Source organism: Mustela erminea, chromosome 8 (genome assembly GCF_009829155.1).
Source record: "Mustela erminea isolate mMusErm1 chromosome 8, mMusErm1.Pri, whole genome shotgun sequence".
Classification (NCBI taxonomy): Eukaryota; Metazoa; Chordata; class Mammalia; order Carnivora; family Mustelidae; genus Mustela; species Mustela erminea.
Genome location: NC_045621.1, coordinates 108477325 through 108503034, shown reverse-complemented (window position 1 = coordinate 108503034; position 25710 = coordinate 108477325).

Below are 25710 nucleotides of genomic sequence, written 5' to 3'. Positions count from 1 at the left end.
TGAACTGTGTCCCCCAAATTTCAAGTCAAAGTCCTTACTGCAAAGTGATTTTATTCAGAAAGAAGGTCTTTAGGAAGGTAATTAAGGTTAAATAAGGTCATAATCATGAGACCCTATTCCTATAGGATGAGTATCCTTATAAGAAGAGAAAGAGACACCAGAGATCTGTCACTCTCTCCACACCAGCACAGAGGAAAGGCCATTCAAAGACACAGCAAGACACACAAGTGACCATCTACAAGCCAGGAGAGGAGACTCATCATAAATAAGCCCCAGTAGTGCCTTGATCTTGGACTTTAAAACTCTAGTACGGTGAAAAAAATTGCTGTTTGTTATTTAAGTGACCCAGACTGTGGTATTTTGTTATGTCAGTCTTGGCAGACTAATGCAGACCTCTTCAGTGAGGGGTTGAGAAAATTTAGGGACAATATGTTGGAATGTCTCTACAGAGCCCCAGAATGTACCATAAAGGACATAATATTGATTTTTTTAATCACTGCTAAAAGCAGCCTCTGAGATGTTCCCCAGTAAATCCCATAGACTAGTGTTCATAATTCTGCATAATCCTCCACATTTTTTTTTAAGAATTTATTTATTTATTTGACAGACAGAGATGACAAATAGGGAGAGAGGCAGGCAGAGAGAGAGAGGAGGAAGCAGGCTCCCTGCCGAGCAGAGAGCCTGACCCAGGACTCGATCCCAGGACACTGGGATCATGACCCGAGCCAAAGGCAGAGGCTTTAACCCACTGAGCCAACCAGGCTCCCCCTCCACATTTTTGAGTGTGAATTGGACCTACTGTAATTTGCTTCTAATGAATAGAGTATGGGACTGGTAAAAGGGTGTCACTAGCTTAGGTGTGTTATGTTTAACAGGCAAAATTTCAGAATGCCCCCTTAAATAAAATTTTAGATAAACAACATATGTGTGTGTGTGTGTGTTTTTAGTATAAACATGCCCCATCCTTATAAGGATGGGGCATGTTTACGTAATATTTAGAATATACTTATACTAAAGACAATGTTTACCTGAAACCAAATTTCACTGGTATCCTGTATTTTATCAAAAAAACCCTAGACTCTTCAACTAAAATGTAAGAGAAATGATGGGATATCACTTCCAAAATTATATCACAAAAGATATTGACTTCTGTTCTGGGTGTTCTCTCACTCCCTTGCTCTGAGGGAACCCAATAGCCCTTTTTTGAGCTTCCCAGTGAAGAGGCCATTTTGGCAAGTAACTGAGTGATGTCTCTGGCCAACATATATCAAGAAATTAAGGACTTTGGCAACAGCTACATGAGTGAAACTGGAAGCTGATACTTTTCCATGCAAGCCTTAAGATGACTAGATCCCAGGCCGATACCTTCATTAAAGCCTCCGTGAATCAGAGAGGCTACCTAAGTAGTGCCTGTCCTAATGGCCCACAGAAACAAGGAAATAAATGTGTACTATTTTAAGCTGCTAAATTTTGAGTAACTTATTATGCAGTTATGGATAAATAATGTAGTACTTGACCTTCTTGAAATCAGTCATCTGATTTCTTCTTTCTTCAAAAGCAAATATCCAATAAGTAAGGCTCTGCAGAGGAAACATGACATCTTGAAGATGCTAGGTCTGTCTGGGACACCCTGCTCTCTTTTTTTTTTTTAATTAATTTTTATTCTTACCCTTCTTCACTTGGTTCTACACCATCCTTTAATATACAGCTTAACTATCACCTCTTCCAGGAAGCTTTCCCTGCATTGGAAGCTCCTGCTCGTACATAGCCATAATATGCTGTAAATAGTTTTACTGCACTTACTCTGTTGAAATTTACATTTTTTTTCCCTTTTGCTCTCCAGCTGGTTGCAAGTTTTTGGCCTAACACTGTGTCTGCCTTTACAACAGGCTTAAACAAAAAGCAGATAAATTAAAACAATCTGAGCAACATTAAAAGACAACAATGACACGGGCGCCTGGGTGGCTCAGTGGGTTAAGCCGCTGCCTTCAGCTCAGGTCATGATCTCAAGGTCCTGGGATCGAGTCCCACGTCGGGCTCTCTGCTCAGTGGGGAGCCTGCTTCCTCCTCTCTCTCTCTCTCTCTCTCTCTCTGCCTGCTTCTCTGCCTACTTGTGATCTGTCTGTCAAATAAATAAATAAAATCTTAAAAAAAAAAAAAAAGACAACAATGACAGCAAAACCTCAAAACAACAACAACAATACAATACCATAGGTTTTGGCCTAACTCTTCAGGACATTTTAAGAAGCAGTGAGTCCTAAGTACATTCCTTCTGATTAAAATCAAGGGAACATTTATTAGAGAGCAGTCTAGGTATGGGGGTTCTGGAAGCTCTTACAACTAAAGAACATTGAGTGAAGAAAGGATGAAGAGAGAGTATAAAATTATCTTTTCTCTGTATTCCATAAGTCTGAACTCAGAACATCAGGAAATGTTAGATTTGATCAATAGCCTGGGCCAGATGGTCTGAGGTGTTGAAATCCATGTCTTGCCTTATATGGCATGTGATCTTTTTTTTTTTTTTTTAATAAAGATTTTATTTATTTATTTGAGAGAGAGACAGTGAGAGAGAACATGAGCAGAAGCAGACTCCCCGTGGAGCTGGGAGCCCGATGCGGGACTCGATCCCAGGACTCTGGGATCATGACCTGAGCCGAAGGCAGTCGTCCAACCAACTGAGCCACCCAGGCGTCCCTATGGCATGTGATCTTGAGAAAATAATTTAAATTGTCTATTCCTGAATTTTCTTATACAATAGAGATACAGTGAAAGAAAGCTAATATTATGGTGTTTAGAACAGTACACAGAGCAAGCTAAATCAATGTCCCTACTATAATAAATACTTTAATGATAATATATATTTCTATTATAAGGAACAGTATAAGAATTGTTATTGAACAGTAGAATAAACTACGTCCTGATAACAATAATAAGAATTATGGAGCACTTACTCTAGATGAGGCATATACTAAGAACTTCACCTATATTCACTCAACCTTCACACACACCTCATGAGGGAGGTGCACTTTCTTTTTTGTTACTGCAAATGATCTAGTAAAGCCCAATAAAATTATGTAATTTGTCCAGTCACATAACTAATACATATCAGAGCCAGGACTTGACCCCACATAATTAATATTCAAAGTCTGGCTTCACTATCCTATCTCCAGACTGATAAATTTCCATTCCCCATTGAATATCTTCTGCCTGAGATTTTACCTTGGATAGAATGTTGGGATACGTGTTCTTTATGATCACCACCATCTGTGTGCTTTTTGTGTTTTTGTTTGATTTTTACAATTGTTCAAGATCCTTTATTACACTTATCCATCTTCTATTTTATTCATATAATTATTTAAAAAAATGTACTGGAAGTCTCTATGGAAGATAAAGCTAATGTATTAATTCAGTTTGAATTTATTTCCATTATATTCTAAAAGAAAAAAACAGTGAATTTTGTGGACACAATTTCTTTTTTTGGTTGAGGGTTGAAAACAAAGTCTAGGCCCAACTTAGCTTTCAAGCTTTATTGTCCAAGACAGAGTATAGAGATGATATGGGCATCAACTGTAGTTGTTCCCTGTTCTGAAAGAAAGGACAAAGATACTCAAAGAGAAGAATGTGTTAGAGGAAGAATGGTTGAGAGAGACAGTAGATTTTGGATTAAGTGTAAGGCTTGGATGCTTCACCTGGTCAATACCCTTAAACACCTAAACTTTTCAGGGTACCATAAATACCTAACAAGGAAATGACTTGGATATTTTGGGCCCACTTACCTGTGAAAGAAGAGTTTAAAGTCTCCATGCTCAAGACAATTCAGGACATATCACACAATTGAGCTGTGGACAAAGGAATGAAGTACTCATGCTACATACATATCGAACATTTATTATCTCTGAGGCAAAGTGTTAAACAGTAAAGATTCAGAGATAAATGTACCTTAGACATCTGATGAGTTAGAAATGGAAGTATGCAATTATCATTTCATAAATCTGATAATGGAGACATGTACAAGGTGCCAGGGAACAGACAAGATTCAGTATATCAAGGGATATTACAGGGTGGATCATTGTTTAATATAATTTTGAGGAGAGTCTGTCAACTATATGAGACTAGTGAGGATATTCCATGCAAAGAGCACAATTTGTACAAAAATATCAGCATATGAAAGAGAACTACACATTTGGGAAATGGCAAGTTTTGTATGTTGCTGAAGCGGGAAAAAAGGCAGCAGTTCTGTAGAAAGAGGATGAACAAGTAGGTAAGGGACAGTTCAAGAAGGGTATTCTGTCTAGTGTTCAGGAATTTTTAGGTTATCCTATATATAATTAGAAATCAATTCACTCTTCATAGGTACAGGCATGAAAAAATTCATTTTAGAAATTTGAATGGGGGAATGATATTTAAAATTAACAGGAGTGCCAAGAAAGCAAGCTATTGGTATAGTCAAGGGGGAGATGATAAAAACTATAGCTAGGGCAACCGTATGGGGATAGATTGTCCACGATCTAGGTTATAGAGAAGGGGGAGCAACTTGTTGATAGGTTAGGTGATACAGATTCCGTAAGGAAAGGGATCAAGTTTGATTCTAGATTTCTGGCTTGACTGACATGATGGATGGCAGTGTAAAATCTATAGTGTGTTTAGAAGTTAACTAGTTAGGAATTGTATCTATACTTATAAATAAGGATCTGATGGCATTGGCAAATAAAATTGTTTCCTCCTCACATAAAAGATTTCCAAATGTGGTGGTACCTGGGTGGCTCGGTCACTTACATGTCTAACTCCTTTTTTTTTTTTTTAAAGATTTTATTTATTTATTTGACAGACAGAGATCAGAAGTAGGCAGAGAGGCAGGCAGAGAGAGAAAGAAAGGGAAGCAGACTCCCTGCTGAGCAGAGAGCCGGATGCAGGGCTCGATCCCAGGACCCTGAGACCATGACCTGAGCCAAAGGCAGAGGCTTAACCCACTGAGCCACCAGGTGCCCCAAATGTCTAACTCTTAATTTCACCTCAGGTCATGATCTCAATGTTGTGATATCAATCCTTGCATCAGGCTCCATGTTCAGCATGGAATCTTCCTGAGGTTCTTTCCCTATTCTCTCTGCCCCTCCCCCTACTCACATAGGTTTGCATGCACACAGACACTCTCTCTCTAAATAAATTAAAAAAATGAATAAAAAAATTTTTCCAAACATAGAAAGTCCTAGTACAATAGATTCAATAATTCATCAGAGACGTATGTCTTCTATCTTTCCACCAACCATCCTATGTACTGTTTATATCTACAAAGTCACCTTATAATTCGGATTTGGTGCTAGAATTTAAATTACCTTATTTATGTTTTAGGCTAATAATGAGAATGAGAAGAAATGGGAAAAAAAATGAGTGTGCACCTCTCTCCTCATTTTTAAAGATCTTTTCTGAAAGTCCCGTATATCAATCCTGGTTATATATCTCATCCATCAGACCCTAGTCCTAGGGTTCCCCTAGGCACACTTTGTGCTCAGACTAGACCTTGGTAACAATGTACATAGGTACAATTAAGGGTCCTGTGCCTAAGGCAGAAGAGGAGACTATAGGAACAACTAATAATCTTAGTAACAAATAGAAAGAATTTGACTTTGAGAGAAGGATGATCATAACCAGCTTTTTAAGCATTACAAAGATTATTAAATGCAGATCACAGAATAGTAGCTCAGGAAAAGTCACATCTTTGGGTTTCACTTCTTTTGCAAGTTCCACCACATTAATCAAGATCACATTGTTTGAGAAAACTAGGAAGATTTGCATTTGTTTCTTGTTTGCTTCAAGAGTAGAAGCTAATTTGGATTTGTGTGCATGTGTTTGGTGGGAGCATAACTAGGAGTATTCAGATGGGTATGGTGTATGAATAAGATCACTTTGAGTTTTGAAATACATTTCCCACCATTACCACTATACACACATAAATCAAATACTACTTGTTAATTGCTTTACCAACCTAAATTATCTCTTATTCTTTAAATGGTATTCCTTGTCTTTTGTTGTTATCTTTGTCTTTGTTTGTTTGTTCTTTTTTACTTCCATTCCCAAGAAAGAAAAATTAGATTTTTTTTGAAAGGAAATATTACACAGTTTTCTGCATAAAAATGTTATTTTTTTCTGTGTTTACGATTTAAGTCATGGTCTACATTGGTAACAATATAGAGATACATATTTGTTTAACAGGTACCAACTTCTCAGCAATAGTAATCAAGGGAGTTGAGTCATTAAAATGTCAGTAAGTCTCCCTGTGGTACATGCCTCAAAGGTGCAAAAGGAATAAAGGGTTAGGTTGCTCTGTTTTAGGCCTATAACCATTATTGTGAAGTTAACACAACAATACTCATGCTAACCCCAGTGCCTAACAATGTGCCTAGTGTGCAGAGTTTGTGCTAATTATGTAGGACATTCTCTAAGTTTCTCTGGATCTCTGCCTCCCTGGCAGATAGCAGTAATGCACATTTGGGCTTGCCATGTGAAGGTGAGGTTATGAGATCAATGTGGGCCAAGGAGTTTTAAGTTGATGTGACAAACATCCTTTAATTGCTGATGCAAGACTCTAGAGAAGGATCTTCTCACTCCAGCAGAAACTGGAGAATCTCAAGATGATGGAAAAGATATCCTAAACTATGATGGTCAGAGGGCATGAATATGATCACATTTTTATTTTTTTTTTCACTCCCCCATTTTTCCCATTGCTGCTGTTTTTTTCCTTGTTACCCCTTTACAACATGCCTAACCTGACTGAATCAGATCTCAATCATCTTTGTTTATAATGAAGAAACAATGGAACAATAAACAGTATTTTACTTTCAATTTAGCAAGAAAACCTATTTGCTGGAAGTATTTTAATTCATTGAATGTAAGAGATTAGATTTTGGGATTTCATGATTGGATTGCTTAACTGAAATTCCTTTATTTTATTTATTTATTTTTTTAAGATTTTATTTATTTATCAGAGAGAGAGAGGGGGAGAGAGCAAGCACAGGCAGACAGAATGGCAGGCAGAGGCAGAGGGAGAAGCAGGCTCCCCACCGAGCAAGGGGCCCGATGTGGGACTCGATCCCAGGACGCTGGGATCATGACCTGAGCCGAAGGCAGCTGCTTAACCAACTGAGCCACCCAGGCGTCCCTGAAATTCCTTTAAACCAGCAAACCTATTGGCTCAATATCATGGTCAGACTCCTCACCCTGATCTGCAAGGCCCTTAATCACTGGCTGCAACCAACTTACCCTAATTGGCCCATAAGTCCCCACTGCTTCTGTCCAACTAATTGTCTCATTAATTAGCATATTGCATGCTAATTCCTGCTTTTATGCTTATTCCTAACCTGTTGGCTTTCTCTTCTCCTTTCTTCATAATTAAATCCTAAGGGAATCTAAGTAAAAATGACAGAATAAAACCTTGAACAATTCTCTTCTTCATAAAAGCAATGAGAAAACTAGGTAAGAATGGTCAAAGTCAGCATTTCAGAATTCTGAAATTTGTTCATCTGATTTTGTCTATATCAGAACATTGAGACGGAGTTTTAGGCTACCCAAGTTCAGTTGGGGTTAGAAGCTCAAGCATCAATTTCTCCTGTCATTCTGACTTCTGTTGTCTCACAAAGGGATGTTAACATGCTGAGAAACCCCTTTTTGAGGACTAAGATCTGAATCCCGAGCTTTCTGAAAGCCCAGCCCCCAGTACTGTGAATCCTGGTCAGAACATACTGCTGTCTTGTTGCAGATGGATAGATCAATAGATGGATAATAAATGGATGGATAGCCATGGATGTGCAATGCCTTGCATATGTGTGCACACAAACCACTGAGTGGAAACATTTCAGTGAGCATGACAGCCTGTTATATGTTAACTAAAGAAGTTAACCAAAGGCTTGTAGCATTTGTTCACAAAAAGTGGTTGAATCTTGCTAAGAAGAGTAAGCTTTGTGGCATTTTAACTTGCTATCTTCCCATCTCCCTTTCAGCTCCAACAATTTGCAACATTTGTTGCAAAACAAGAAATGCAGTCATGGTAAAAACCAGCAAAGGCAAAACAAAAACCAACCAACCAAACAAACAAACAAAAAAAACCAAGAAAGCAAAACCAGTAGTATCCAACCAGAGTAAATAAAATGCAGATGGAATTCCTTTATAGCCTCATTCCCAGAGAACTGTCATTATTTAGCCATGAGGTGGTTCACTGGAAGAGCACACTTTCCAGGTTGTCTTTATTTGACTTGACTTGGAACTTGTCCAGTGACAAAAACTTTTCTCGGGTGTTTGTCAGGAATGTTTTCCAAATGTTCTTAACTTCAAGTTTCCTGAGGCAGTGGATAGCAATTGAGGAAAAAAAAACATTGGCTACCCAAAATTCTTAAAAACTGAGAAGTGAGCTGCCCAGAGGTGGGACATTTCTAACATATTCCTTATACCATAGAAGGCCACACACATGGGCAAATCTATGTTCATGCCCAAGAAACAGTTGAGAGAGATCTAAGCTCTTACTGTACATGATGCATTTTGATGGAAAACAAAAAACAAAAAACGAAGATTTGGGCAGTGTGATAAACTGTCTGGATCATTGTCAAATGCATACTCTAACTTGTACACAGAACTCTTCAACAAAGGTGGGAGACTCATTGCTTCTAGGAATTTAGGGAAATCTCTGTCTAATCATTAGTTGACCACTAAGCTAATTGAACAGAAATTTCAAAGGTCACACACTACTGAGAATTTACACCTTATAGAATAATGTCAGAATATCCATGAAACAAGCTAACTACAGCATCAAAAACATCAACTGCTCCAAAACCCTTAGTTTGTTTCTCAGAGTCCACAGTCTCTCATGGTTTGGAGGGGAGGTAGGTGAAGGGTTAGGTGAGCCTGGTGGTGGGTATTATGGAGGGCACGTATTGCATGGACCACTGGGTGTGGTGCATAAAAAATGAATTTTGGAACACTGAAAGGAAATAAAATAAAATAAAAATGAAAAACAAACAAACAAACATCAACCATAAGCGGCAGTGGCAGTGGTTCCTGGAATAAGCGAAGAATTCATTTCTGTATTTCCTTTCCAACATTTAAAAAAAATGCCTTGTTTGAAAAAAATATGCAAAAAACCCCCACAAAATTAGAAAGTATAAATCATGAAAAGAAAACAAAATCTATCAATAGAAACTATCTCTAAGAAAGGCAGACTTTGGAATTACTAGAGAATCTTTAAATCAGTTATATTAAATATGTGCAAAGAACTAAAGGAATTTATCTCTAAATAACTAAAGGGAGATATAAAAATGATAACTCATCAAATATAGAATATAAATAAAAATATAGATATTATTTTAAAATGCATAAAATGGAAATTCTGGAGTTAAGAAGTATAATACTGGGGTACCTGGCTGGCTCAGTCAGTAGAGCACACAACTCTTGATCTCAGGGTCATGAGTTCAAGCCCCACATTGGGATGAGCCTACTTTAAAAAAAAAAGAAAGAAATAAAGAAAAAGGGAAGAAAGAAAAATACAATACTGGGAAAAAAATTCACTAGAGGGACTCATCACAGATTTGACCAAGCTAAAGGAAAAAAAAATCAGTAAACTTGTAGATATGTTGACTGATATTAAGAAGTCTGAAGAAAATAAAGAATAATAAAAAATGAACAAAACAGAATTTCAGATACATGTGGGAAACCATCAAACTTATCAGCATACACATAATGGGATCCTGAGATGAAGAGGAAAGACAAGAAGGGACAGAAAGAATACTTAAAGAAAAAATGGCCAAAATATTCCCAAATTTGATGAAAAACATGAATCTATACATCAAAGAAGCTCATCATTCCAAGTAGTATAAATTCAAAGATACCCATACCTTGGCCTACCATAAACAAAGCTAAAAACTAGGAGAATTTTGAAAGCAGCAAGAAAGAAATGACTTGTCATATACATGTTATTATCAATATGGTTAATGGCTAATTTCTCACTAGAAACTTTGAAAGCCAGGAAACTATAGAAAAACATATTCAAAGTGCTGAAAGAAAAATCGTTAACCAAGAATCGAAATGAAGGGTAACTTAAGACATTCCTAGGTAAAAGGTGAGAGATCTCTCACTAGCGAACCTGCCTTAGAAGAAATACTAAAGGGAGTCCCTCAGACTGAAATTAAATGGCACTAGACAGTAACTTGTATGCTGATAAAATAATAAGGAGCACTGGTAAAGGTAGCCATAGAGGTAAATACAATCTAAATGTACAAAAGATAATATAAATGCACTTTTGCTTATAATTTTTTGTTCTCCTATAATGTTTTAAAGAAAACTGAATAAGGTAATAATCATAAATATTTGTCAACAGACATACATAGTTTATAGATATAACAATAGCAATAGATACACAAAGGAGGGGAAAGGGGATACCACTATCTAGGGGTAATATTCCAGTATACCATTGAGATTAAGTTGGCATTAATTCAACTTAGATTGTTATAAATTAAGATTTTGATTGGAATCCTCAGGGCAATCATTAAGAAAACAACTATAAATACAGTAAAATAAAATGAAAATTAAAATCATATGCTAGAAAATATCTATTTAACCTAATTGACTCTGACCCATATTTTGAGATGCATTTCTTCTTAATCATTCCCTTCTTTTATTTTCTGTAATCTACAATTAAGCTGGCCTTCTCTGAATATTTGTTGCTTCCTCCAGCTCTTATTACCACACAATTTAATAATCAAGAGTCTGACATGTTTAAAGAGACTGCATTTTGAAGTTAGAGAAATTTAATACAGATGGTCCCTGACTCGCAATGGTTTAATTTAGGATTTTTCAACTTTCCAGTGGTGTAAAAAGAATTTGCATTCAGTAGAAACCATGTGCCAGATTTTGAATTGTGATCTTTCCTTGGGATAATGATATACAATATTATACTCTCTCAGGAGGCTGGGCAATGACATTGAGGCATAGCTCCCAGTCATCCACAGGATCATGTGTATAAGAAGACAGTACATTTACAACCATTCTGTACTGGATACAACCATTTTGCTTCTCATATTCAGTACAGTATTCCATAAATTCAACAATACTTTGTTATAAAATAGACTTTATGATAGATGACTTAGCCCAACTATAAGCTAGTACCATTGTTCTGAGCATATTTAAGGTAGGCAAGTTTGGTAAGTTAACATTTTTGACTAAAAATATCTTCAATTTATGAGTTTTTTGGGATGTAACTCCATCATAGTGGAGGAAGATTTGTACTCAGTTCTTGTACCACCAGAGATGAGTAAGGTTGGCCCAAGGCTAGATACATCATCTTATAGAGGTTTTGTTTCTTTCTTCTCTTCCTGAGAAATTAAAGTAATACTCTTGACTTTACTGTGGTTGGGGAAGATTATTGATATTCAAACTCATGATATGTGGTAAGAAGTTAATACTAATGTTTTTGTGGTCTGTATGTTGTATCTCAAAACACAGGGCACCTGGGTGGCTCAGTGGGTTAAGCCACTGCCTTCGGCTCAGGTCATGATCTCAGGGTCCTGGGATGGAGTCCCGCATCGGGCTCTCTGCTCAGGAGGGAGCCTGCTTCCTCCTCTCTCTCTGCCTGCCTCTCTGCCTGCTAGTGATCTCTCTCTGTCAAGTAAATAAATAAAGTCTTAAAAAAAAAAAAAACCTCATATTTGTCTATTCCTATTTTTAACGTTTCATTCTTTTCTGGTGTGCTGATGACCTCTGAAAGAATGCCCATTATCTTTCAGTGACTCACAGTCAGTGTCAGAGTTTAATTTTCCCAGATCTTATCCAGCTTAAAGGCCTTTCAGTACTGACAACGGTACAGTCAGTAAAGTGTAAAGATTTTTTTAAAAGATTTATTTATTTTATTTATTATTTATTTATGAGAGGGAGAGAGAGATTGGGGGAAGAGCAAGGGAGAGAATCTTTCAAGTCTACTCCCTGCTGATTATGGAGGCTAACATAGGGCTTGATCCCATGATGCATGAGATCATGACAAGAGCTGAAAACAAGAGTTGGAGGCTTAACCAACTGAGCCTCCCAGGCACCCCACAGTGAAGGTTAGAATGTTGGGTAGAAGAGAGGGTAGAGGAATTCAGGATGAACTCAACTGAAGGTTGGAAAGAGGCAATGAAGATATTCAAATCAGGATTGTTTCTAGTTTATTTGCATGATTGCATTTTACCCAGGAGTATTTGTGTACAATTCAAAGGATTACTGTTTTGATTACAGTAAACAAGATTTGCACATGACAGAAAGTAGGATAGCTCTTTCATTTTACTTCTACTTAAGTAGGTAAACCCAGCATCCAATGAGGAGAAGCTATTTAACAATCATGCGTTAAATAGCAAATACAATCAAGATATGGATATAACTCCTTTTATTGAGCTTCCTTTTATTCTGTTTCAAAGATGCTGCATTTTTTACAAATTGAGGGTTTGTGGTAACTGCATTGAACAAGTTCATTGGTGTCATTTTTTCCAACAAGATTTGCTCATTTCATATTTCTGAGTCTCATTTTGGTAATTTTTGCAATCTTTCAAACCTTTTCATTATTACTTTATGTGTTGCGGTAATCTGTGATCAGTGATTACAACTCACTGAAAGCTCAGATGATGGTTAGCATTTTTTAGCCATAAAGTATTTTTTAATTAAGGTATGTAATTGTTTTTTTAGACATAATGCTATTACACACGTAATAGACTACAGTGTAGTGTAAACATAACTTTTATATGCACTAGTTAACCAAAAAATTCATTCGACTCCCTCCATTGTAATATTTACAGTATCTTTGAGGTATGCCTCTATTTCTCATTCCAACTTCCCTACCTAGTCAAGTCTTCCGTTTCTTTTGATAACTCAGCTAAAACCTTAAATCTTATCTTCATAAAATATTAAGATTAAAAAAATCTTTCACTTGTAGGATATAGGAAAAAAGATCAGAACTTTTAAATGATCTCAGCTAATGCAAAAGGCCATTAAAAATGTGGTTGTGTTATATTCATATTTCCCCAAAGGACATTTAAATGTAGATTATTTTATTACCCCCCAAATGGGTTGTATAATTAATTATGTATCTTAATGTGATTTATTAATAGGTGCTCAGTATTAAATAACATCCGCCCTTATCCACAAGGAATTAATTTGTACTCCGAGCAACTAGAAGTGAGGAAGATATGAAACGGATGATGTTGCAGGAGCAGATGAAATGAGCTATAATAACTTTACATAAATAAAACTGTTTTTAAGCCTTTCCTCCAGTTGCATTTGTGTCTCCCCAGGGTAGGGTTGCTGTGCTGTGTTCCTGCGGGAGGCCTGGGCAAGAGGACGTTGATTACATTTTCAACAACCTCGATTGCCTCATATGCATCTTATGTTACAGTTGGTAAGGGAGATGAAAAACAACCTGGCAAAGGCCATCATTTAGCACTGCTTCTGCACAAAAGAGAGGGGCCAGTGTTTCCAGACTTTTCAATGTTGTGTCTGTAAGAGACTTTAACTCCTATCAGGGAGCAAATACCTGTGAGAAATGCAAAGTCTTTGGCAAACGGTATCTGAATCCTTAGTGAAATGTTTTGTGCATATTCAGGTGGTAAATGAAATGACAGCTATATGTTCAGATAATTCTATCCAAAGCAGCATGTTAGGATCTTTCCTAATGAGGATCAACATCCCAAAATTGTAAAGCCATTGACACAATAATCAAAATAATAGAGAAAATAATCTTTGTTTAGCAAAACTTCTTTTTCCTCCTACCTCTTCATCTTTCCTCATGCTTAAATCCTCAGAGTTTCTTTCTTTCTTTCTTTCTTTCTTTCTTTTTTTTTTTACTTGTTATTTAAGAGGCTGTTCTATTTACTCTTCTTTTTTTATTCCCAGTTAGTTATGAGTTTGTAACTGGAAAGGAATTTACTGATAATTAAGGTATTCAGTGTTAACTAGGGGTTGTCCAACACATTATATACCATGACATTCTATTTGTTGTTGCATAAATTTCATGTATGACTCTTGCTTGTAGTTTCTGCATTTTAAGTAAGAAAAAATTGTAGCTTACTAATTAGGAACAGAAGTTTACAACCAGGAAGGTTGGGCTTTGAATATTAATTCTATCATTTATAAGTTGTGTCCTGTGGTCACTTCATTTACCTATTCATAAGAATTGATAAATTTATTGAGGATTCACTATGTGACACCCACTGTGTTAAGTACTTTAGAGGAATCTTTGCAATCCCTGTAACAACCTGTTGAATAACTATAATTGTAATGTCTGTCTCACAGATAGGGGGATGTAATACTCAGAGATGTTAAAAAACTCGCATGTAGTCACACAACTGATAATGATGAAACTGGAATTCAAAACTCTGTGTAAGTAAACATCTCACATGTAGGGAATGCTTCTTTAACAATTCAATTGTGAGCTTTAAGTGAAGTTATATGTTCTAGACTTTCTACAACAGCTCTGGAACATAGTAGTAAGTGATTGTATGTAATGCCTAACACCTTCTAATCTCTCAATTTCTGCAGACCCAGAATTAAAATGATACAGTGTAATGACAGGAGTTGGGGATTACACTTTAAAAGACTAGGAGAAATGAAAATATGTTAGATCAGCTTGTATAAGACGAAGGAGAATAGTATTCTCCTTAGTCTACAAATGAAAAAGGTATATTTTGCATTTGCAGTATTTTTTGGATTAGTAATATGTCTTGAGGAAAAAAGGTTCAGTGGTGCGGCACCTGGGTGGCTCAGATGGTTAAGCATATGCCTTCAGCTCAGGTCATGATCTCAAGGTCCTAGAATTGAGTCTTACATCAGACAGTTTGCTTCTGCCTCTCCCTCTGCTGCTCTCCCTGATTGTGCTCTCTCTCTCTGTCAAATAAATTTTAAAAAAAGGCTCAGTGTTTGCAGCCAAAGAATGTGAAGAATGTGCAGCCTAGTAGGATAAGCCAAAAAAGTTTATTTCAGGTGCTATATAATAAGTACTACAGTTGAGGTACGTATACTTAAGGATTGTTATAATACAATGGAGAGATACTTAATACAAATTTGAAAGTCAATGGAAGCCTCACAGGGAGAGGCTAGAAATCATGAGTTCTAGAAACAGAGATACAGAAAGGTATTCTCTAGAAAAGAAAGGATATGTGTAAATATATTCAAATATGAAAGATCCCTCTCCATGGCAATTATATGACTGGAGATACAGTTTCATGATGTACTTAAGAGGGAGGGTGGATGATTATCTGTTATTTGAACAAGCTAACATCTTGATTAAAGAACAGAGACTCTTTAGCAACAGCAGTCTACTATAAGAAGGATTATTGGTTGATTTTACTTTCAGAGCATCAGTTATCCATTTTTCTAGTAACAGGTTTCTAATTTTTTAAAAATATTTTATTTATTTGACAGAGAGATCACAAGTAGGCAGAGAGGCAGGCAGAGAGAGAGAGGAGGAAGCAGGCTCTCATGGCTCGATCCCAGGACCCTGAGATCATGACCCGAGCCAAAGGCAGAGGCTTTAACCCACTGAGCCACCGAGGCACCCCCAGGTTTCTAATTTCTGAAGGAACTCCACAGTTAATCTCTATGACTTTTCGCTCAGCACCAGGAATTGTCATGTGATGAGGGCTAGCCATTCAAAGTGCCCATAACCTTGGCTACAGCTCACAGGTCAGGGAGGAAGAGCACAACTGGAAGAAGGAAGACCCCACTGGAGGATATTAGTCTGGGAGAATTTCTCTTCTACTGAGGCTACTGCAAGTCTAAAATTGTTAGTGCCAGATTGGAATTAACAGGAAGAGTTTCCACCTCAGATTTGAGCCACTCAGGAAAAACAAACAAAACATTGAGAGAGAGGGTGAGTGATACTCTGTCCTGAGTCTGTGAGGTCTCTTCTGTATTCACCTGTGGACTTCAGCTGTTAAAATTGGGAGTGAGTCTAACTTGGTATCAACTATACCCAAAAGCATTCTGACTAAGAGACAAGGCTATGTCTAGTTGCTACTTTTATGGCCTTAATTCATAAAAACAAGAGCTACTGTTAAGTTTCTATTTCAGATGATTGAGGCAAAAAGTTCTTTGACTAAAGAGTCTTTTCAAAAATGCATTCACATCTAAAATATAAGATATTCATAAAATATATATTCTCTTTATCCCTCTGAGGACATAACTTTCTTCTTTTGATTTTATAAATTATGTAACTCAACAAGTAGAGATATCTTAACCTGCAGTTATCCACAAATGCTTTACCACCCTCTGAGGTCACATCAGCAGAATATCCTTTTCCTTCTCATAGTTTAAAATTTGACTATTCACTCCATTGGAAGAAACTGGTCTCTGTTCTGTCCCGTTTAAATCAACCAATCTTGAGGTAGGCCACAGGTTATGAGGTATGTTGGGATATGAATTCAGAAGACAGCCTTTTCCCTGCTTTTACCTGACACACAAGTAAACAGATTTATGAAATGTTAGGCATGTAAATACAAGTAAGTGCCAAGTGTGGGGGCTATATCAAGGGGGCCATGGCTACATATACCGGTTCATATGAGGATTAGTCATTCCAGTGAGGGTTTCAGATTGAAGATTCCACACCCTTCAGGATAATTCACAATGGATGTGATATTTCCACTCAGCAATCTCAACTTATCAGCAATATCTGGATTTCTAAAATATAGGATTACTTCTTTCTTATATTAAACCAATTTTATCAAAACCATAATGATACAGGGCAGCTGGGTGGCTGAGTTTGTTTAGAGAACTGCCTTTGGCACAGGTCATAATCCCAGAATCCCATGAGAATCCCTCATCGGGCTCCCAGCTCCGCAGGGAATCTGCTTCTCCAGAGCTCTGACCTTCTCTGCTCTTCTCTGCTCTCATGCTCTCTCTCTCTCTCTCTCACACATTCTCTCTCTCTCTGTCAAATAAATAAATAAAATAAAATAAATCATGATAGTACAATAAACATGGGCTCAACTTCTTTCTGTTTTCTCATTTGTCAAGAATGCCAGTGGAGATGGAGAAAGAGAGAAAGACCTAAAACACTGATAAAAATTCTTCTGAATTGTCTAAAATTCTAAGTGAGGCTGATCTCTTGTGGTGTTATCAATGAAAGTGATTGCAAAAGCAAAGGTTGGAGGAAAGTTTTATCTTAATTTATACTATGGAGTCATTTATTTTTCAGAAAATAAATAAGCTTCCAGGGAAAACAAAACAAAACAAAATAAAAAACCTGTTGTTGACTAGAGCAAGATGCTTATTTTTGCTATTCAGGATTTCCTTCAAAAATATAAATAGATAAAATGTATTTTTAAGTTGCTTTAAGTAACACACAGAGGACTTCCTGAACTCATCAGATTTAAAAATTACATGGTAGCAGAATGTCATGTTGGAAATATAATCAAGTTAATCTCCTGATTACACTCAAATTTCCTTCCTTCATTTTTAAAATTTCTTTCCTCATTTACATGGTTGTTTAATAGTGCTGTCTCTTAGATGCCAGTAGTAGAAATATTTGCACATGCCTGATATAAATGGTATTTTGCTCACAAATTATTCATACTTTTATTATTTTTTAAATGTGCTGATTTTTGTAATGATTTTTTTTTAGTTTTTTTTATTTATTTGACAGACAGAAATCACAAGTAGCAGGGAGGCAGGCAGAGAGAGAGAGGAGGAAACAGGCTCCCTGCTGAGCAGAGAGCCCAATGTGGGGCTCGATCCCAAGACCCTGGGATCATGACCCGAGCAGGGACTTAACCCACTAAGCCACCCAAGCGCCCCTGTAATGACTTTTTTATCATCATTAATTGAAATCCTCTTTTGATATATTTAGAAGTAATTTCCCAATGATATTTAGAAACATTAGTTAATATTTTTCTCTTAAAAATAACTACAACTGTTGACACAATGGTACATACATAAAAGGCAAAATAATATACAGATAATATCTTGAAACTAATAAGTTAATGTAGCACAATTATTAATAAAAGGTTAATATAAAAATTTTCACTTTTTGTATGTAAGCAACTGCAAATGAAAAAAAAAGTTATCCTTTACTATAACGTCAAAAAATTTATACTAAAAATAAATCTAAAAATAGATATTTAAATTTCTTCACACAAAAGCACACAACATAAGTGAAAGATATTAAAAACCTAGTAAGTTCAATGTTTATGTATCAAGGAACTCAATAGTTAAAAAAAAATAGTAGGAAAAAATCAATCTAGTAATTCAATATACAGATACTTTAACATATTTTTAAATGGTAATTCACATATCCCTCTTACTTTCTCTCTATCAAATAAATAAAATTTTAAAAATGCTATTGATGAACTAGTGTTAAAATTTGTGTGTGGAATATATAACCGTTTGTGTCTGGCTTCTTTCAGTTAGTGTAATTTTTTAAAGTTCATCAAAGTAGTAGCATCTATCAGTACATCATCCTTTTATAGTTAAATAATATTCCATTTATGTATATATATTTTGTTTATCCATTCATAGATTGATGTACATTTGGACTATTTTCATCTTTGCCTATCATAAATAGTTCTTCTATGAATGTGCATGTGCCTGTGTTTTTTTGGATGCGAGCTTTACATTCACTTAAACACAAGGGGAATTGATGGGTCATATGGTAATTCTACATTTGACTTTTTGAGGAATCACCAAATTATTTCCCCAACAGGTGATTCCTTCCAGCAATGTACAGAATTCTACTCTCTCCTTATCTCTTTTAATTACTAGCCATCCTACTTGATGTGAAGTGCTATGGCCATTTGTATATCTTCTTTTTTTTTTTTTAATTTATTTTCAGTGTAACAGTATTCATTGTTTTTTCACCACACCCAGTGCTCCATGCAATCCGTGCCCTCTATAATACCCACCACCTGGTACCCCAACCTCCAACCCACCTGTCAATTCAAAACCCTCAGATTGTTTTTCAGAGTCCATAGTCTCTCATGGTTCACCTCCCTTTCCAATTTACCCCAACTCCCTTCTCCTCTCTAACTCCCTATGTCCTCCATGCTATTTGTTATACTCCACAAATAAGTGAAGCCGTATGATAATTGACTCTCTCTGCTTGACCTATTTCACTCAACATAATCTCTTCCAGTCCCATCCATGTTGCTACAAAAGTTGGGTATTCATCCTTTCTGATGGAGGCATAATACTCAATTGTGTATATGGACCACATCTTCCTTATCCATTCGTCCATTGAAGGGCACCTTGGTTCTTTCCACAGTTTGGCAACCGTGGCCATTGCTGCTATAAACATTGGGGTACAGATGGCCCTTCTTTTCACTACATTTGTATCTTTGGGATAAATACCCAGGAGTGCAATTTCAGGGTCATAGGGAAGTTCTATTTTTTTTTTTTAATCTCTATTTTTATTTATTTAAATTTTTTTTAAATTAATTTTTTATTTTTTTATAAACATATATTTTTATCCCCAGGGGTACAGGTCTGTGAATCACCAGGTTTACACACTTCACAGCACTCACCAAAGCACATACCCTCCCCAATGTCCATAATCCCACCCCCTTCTCCCAAACCCCCTGATGCAACATGGGGGCTTAAGTTGGTAGGAGAAGAATAAATGAAACAAAATGGGATTGGGAGGGAGACAAACCATAAGGGAAGTTCTATTTTTAATTTGTATATCTTCTTAGCAGAAATGTCTATTCAAGTTCTTTGACCATTTTTAATTGGCTTATTTTCCTTATCTTGCTGAATTTTAGAAGTTCTTTATGTGTTTTGGATATTAAACTGTATATATATATATATATACACACACACACAGTTTATATATATTATATATTATACATATTTATTTTAAATATTATGTGTGTGTGTATATATATACATGTATATGTATATATATATAATATTTAAAAATATTTTTCCCATTCTGTAGGCTGTCTTCTTTCTTGATAACATTGCTTGATAAATCAAAGCTTTTTTTTTAATTCAGACTATGTAGATTTTATCTATTTTTCCCTTTATTGCCATGTTTTTGGCATCATATATAAGAATCCATTGCCAAATCCAAGGTCATGAATATTTACTCCTATGTTTTCTTCTTTGTCAATATTGTTTTGACTAATCAGGGCTTCTTCAAACTCCATATGAGTTTGAGGATCAGCTGTTCTGTTTTGCCAAATGGTCATTATAATTTTGATAGGAATTGCACATTTTTATGAAATATGCGGAGTAGACAAATCAATAAAGGTAGAACACAGATTGGTGATTACAGGGGACTAGGAGATGGGATAATGGAAAGGGACTACTTAATGTGTGCAGTATTTATTGTGAAGTTATAAAAATGTAGTTGCACAACTTTCTTATGGCACTAAATATTACTGAATCATTCAATTAAAATGGTTGTGATATGAATTTTACCTCAAGACTTTTTTAATTTATTCAGATAGCCAAGTTGAAGAATAATCAAGCTAATCTAGAAAAATTAGAACTAACTTGAAAGATAAACACTATCAGTTTATTACAAAGCTAAATACTGAGAAGTGTGGTATCAACATAAAAGTTAAAAAAATAAACCAGCGACATAGAATTGTCTGGAAACAGAACTCACATATGTAATCAAAAGCATTGGAGAAAGCTAAGCTATTCAATAAATAGTTTTGGGTCCATTTGAGGTCTGCATTGAAGGAAAAATGAAAAATGGAACTTTACCTTATTTCACAACACATGTAAAATTCAACTCTAGGTGAATTTGAATCCAAATATGAAAAGCCAAACAATGAAGCTTTAAAAAGTTATATCTCCCTGACTATAAAGGAGGGAAACACATCTTAAATAGGAGTCCATCTTAAATGGAGATTAGAAAATCTGCCCATTAAAGGATTAAGAGTGAAAAAAAGACAACAATGAAAATGGAAGTAAATAAAGATGTGTGCAAGGATGCTCATAGCTGTGCTATTTATTTCAGCCAGAAACTAGCAATAAATTGAAAATCCATCCATAGTAGAATGAATAAGGAATTTGTGACTATTGATAACTTGAATGTTATACAATATTGAAAATAAATTTGTTAGGCTAACTCAAATGGATGACTAATGCAACATAATTTTGAGTAAGAGAAGCCAGAAACCAAACAATACATGCTGTAGGATTTCATTTCTATAAAGTTAAATAACAGGCAGAATTAGTCTAGATTCTTAAAAGCGAGGATGACATGTGACATTAGGAAAATAGTGGGGCATATGGACTGGTGGGGAAGTAAGGGGGACTTTGGCAAAGAGGGCATGTCCTAGATGGGGGTTACCTGTGTGTATTTACCTTATGACAATCCATAGGTCTCTACACTTAGAACATGTACATTTTTCTGTGAGTGTGTTGTATTTCAATTAAATGGTGTATTTTTAAAATGTTGATTATTGATAAATACACTAGGATGTCTGCAATAGTTGTGGTACTAAGTAAATAAGCACTGAAATGAATGTCAACAGTCACATAAATATCACAACAGTGTGATAGAATTTGGAGATCTAACAGATGGTATAAACTGCATGAACCTTTCTAATGAAGGATATTCTAACATATAGTCATCATGCCAACAAACTGATTTAAATGAATACTTTTATTGTGTATTTTGACTATTTTGGCTCATTTCTAACTACTTTGTTGTTGGGATTTTCCTTTTTCTCTGTTCTTAATACATAATTGTGCTTTAAAAATTATTCTTTTTTTTTTTTTTTAAAGATTTTATTTATTTGTCAGAGAGAGAGAGGGGAGAGAGCAAGCACAGGCAGACAGAATGGCCGGCAGAGGCAGAGGGAGAAGCAGGCTCCCTGCTGAGCAAGGAGCCGGATGTGGGACTCGATTCCAGGAGGCTGGGATCATGACCTGAGCCGAAGGCAGTCGCTTAACCAACTGAGCCACCCAGGCGTCCCTTAAAAATTATTCTTAACCCTGAAACTAACTAGACTAATTTTTGTTTTCCCAGAATTATGTTTCTGCTGGGGAAGACATAATTCTGAATTTCTAAACAGATAATTGCCCCAAAGTATAATAATAGCCATAGTAAAATAAAGCAAAGTATACAATAAAAGAAAGGGAATCTCTTTTGTAAATTAATGATTCAGTCATTAATGATTCAGTCATCAATTATTAAGGTGCTCAGACATCTGTGTCTAAAGAAATGATGGAAATGAAGGAAATGACATAGCTAACTTGGAAAAGCACCAAGAATAGTGACCAGTTTGTCTTCAAGACTTTCATCTGTCATGAAGGGAATCAAGTGCTAACATATGACTCATACTGATTACCCAGGAATGAATTCCATTACGTTACCTTTGTGAAGTGGCCAATTCTCAATGCCATGCAATTTTCTGATGACATTTTAGAGAGTGTTTGCCTATTTAAAGTAATATTGAAATTCCTAGATTCTGTGATTTTGAAACTTTTATTCAATTTGGAATCAAATTAATATCTACAATGAGCTTGGTGAGTATTTTTTAATTAACAAACGGAATTGCAAAAGAGGGAAGTTACAGCAAACTGGAAGTGTTGAAGAGTTTGTCTTCATACAATTGGGTAAAAATCATATTGAACTGTTCACTTCTTTCTGTGTTTAACCCTGGAAACAGACTATTGCCCCTCTTATTTTTAAACTTGGAGGTATGTTAATTTGCACTGCTTTTTACAAACTTTTACTAAATTAAAGTATTCTGATTTTTAGAATGATTTTGGAAAAAAGGAAATTTGATAATGAATTTTTGAGTCTCCTAAAATCACTGTATAATTATGTTTGTTCAATTAATTATATATTAAATACTCATTATGTTCCAGGCCATGTTTAGTAGTTAGAGGAAATGGAAACGATGATGTTAAATTGCCTCAACCTCCAGAAATTTATTACAGTATAGAAGAATTTCATGTATGCACATACATGCATTTGTGTACATATCCATATACATTGATAAGCATATATGTAATATGTCAAATATAGTATATGTAATATGTCAAATATAGTACATGCAATAGTAGAACAGATGACTAGAGAAGAAATGCTTACTAACTGTCCTACCCATTATTTCTAAATGATCTAATCAAATATTTGATATTGATATCTGATTCTTAAAAAAAATAAAGTCGTGCATAAGACTATGAACAGGAGACGTGTGTGTGGCTTAGTTGACTAAGCATCTGACTCTTGAGTTTGGCTCAGGTTGTGATCTCAAGGTCATGGAATCAAGCTTGCATCCAGCTCTGCACTCAGCATGGAGTTTACTCGAGTTTCTCTCTCTCCTTCTGCATCTGACTTCTTCCACCTCCATCCTCCTACTTGTCGGCTTTCTCCTACTCTTTCTCTCAATGAATAAATAAAGTCTTTAAAAAAATAAAGAATATGAAGATGGAAGCAACAAATCACTTCAAATGCCACCACTTAGAAATACCCAGCATTAAAATGTGGTAATTATATAATAGTGGAAATAGAATCCACTTCAGAGCATTTGAGCAAAAGATAATTTTTTAAGAACCATCGAGAAGGCTGAAGAAAAAACTCTAGACTAAATAAATATACGGGCACACAATAGAACTGGGTGGCCAATGAAACTTCTACATTTGCCAGAAGCAAGAAGAGAGTAAGTCAGGAGGCATCACTACAGCTACTTCCATCATAGCCCTGTCCCTTGTGACAACATGGGTATCAACAAAACAAATGGCTTGAACCCTACCTCTCTCTCCTCCATAACAGTTCCAAAGGAAAATCTTGTCCACCGGCCTATCTCTTCATACGTTTTATTCTAAATCACATTTAGAACCCTGTATGAAAGCAAGGGGGTAGTACAGAGAACTTTATCTTTCTCATTTCTTTTGACTGGCAGAGAACTGCAATTGTTGTTAAGCAGCCAATACACTAGTCATCAGTATAAACATATAGGTGAGTGGGTGAATGGATATGTTATGAGATATTGGTAGGTGAATAAATGAACAGGTAGATGGATACTGACAATTAGTAAAATAGAAGTAAAGCATGCATTTTATTTCTAATAAACTTATTAAAGTTAATTTCACTTGAAACTTAGAGAAGAATAATTAAAATAAAGTAAAAAATAATGTTAAATTTAAGATCATTGTTTCTTTACCACAGAAGCACAAGGTTTCTAGAAGGTATTTTGAAGGTAGAAGTGAGAGTAAAATGGTTATAAATAACTTGAAGAGACTAAGGTCATTTGGGGAGTAAATATCATGTTTTATTCAAAGTTGGTATACATTAGCTTCATGTTATCAAAGATGATGTAAGAAACTACATTTTTAACTAAGCCTCTTGAATTTTCTTTATTATATTATATAATTGGGATTTTATGGAAGTTCATGATATTTGCATTCTATTCTGTAATATGAATTCCCCCAGCCATTTAGTCATTTTTAATTGAACATCTTTAGCATAAAATGAAAAAAAAGAGAAATTGTATTGTTTTTAATGACTTTTGATGAATTTAGAAAGCTATGGGACCTCCATGAAAACCAAGAGTGAAAATTTCCCATATCATCCCAAGAGTCCACTCTTATGTCTCTTTGCAGAAGAGCACCAGGTTCATCCCCTATATTAAGCAGTCACCAATCTGCTTTTTGGTACTGTAATTGAATTATACTTTGCCCCTTGAATCTTACATAAACAGAATTATGTCTTATGTATTATTTTATTAATGCCTTATTTTCCAGTGTAATTTTTTTTCTCAGTATAATGTTTTTGAGATCCATCCACATTGTTACATTAATCAGTGGAATTTTTTTTCTGTTTATTGCTAAGTAGTATTCCATTGTATGACTGTGTCTCAATTTGTTTACTGACTTACCTATTTGTGAACACTTAAGTTGCTTTGAGTTTTTGGCACCTAAAATAAAGCTGATATAAGCATCATTAATATGCAAGTCTTTTTTTGAAATATGTTTTCATTTCTCTGGGGTAAATATTTAAGTGTGGGATTGCTAAGTGTTATAATAATAATATACCTAAATTTATAAGAAGCTTTTTTCCAAACTGTTGTTCAGAGATGGTAACATTTTATCTTCCCCAATTAAATGAATGAACATTTCAGTTCAGTTCCTCTACATGCTTTTCACTATTATTGCCAGTCTTAAATTTAGACATCCTGATGCATGTGGTTTTAACTTGAATTTTATTAATAAATAATGATTGAATACTTTTTCATATTTTTACTGGCTTTTTATAAGTTTTCCCCTGTGACGTGTATATGCAAAAGTTTTACTCATTTTTTTATTTGCTTTGTATTTTCCTATTGAGTCGTAGGGGGTTTTTTAAATCTATTCTTCACACAAATTCTTTGTTAGATAAAAGGTTAACATGTATTATTTTCCTATTCTATGGCTTGTTTCTTAATTTTTGTGTGATGACTTTGATAAGTAGAAATCTTAATTTCTAACGTCCCATGTTTCTTTTTTTTTTTTTTTAATTTCTTTTCAGTGTAACAGTATTCATTGTTTTTGCACTATACCCAGTGCTCCATGCAATCCGTGCCCTCCTTAATACCCACCACCTGGTTCCTCCAACCTCCCACCCCCCTCCCCTTCAAAACCCTTAGACTGTTTTTCAGAGTCCATAGTCTCTCACGGTTCACCTCCCCTTCCAATTTCCCTCAACTCCATTCTTCTCTCCATCTCCCCTTGTCCTCCATACTATTTGTTATGCTCCACAAATAAGTGAAA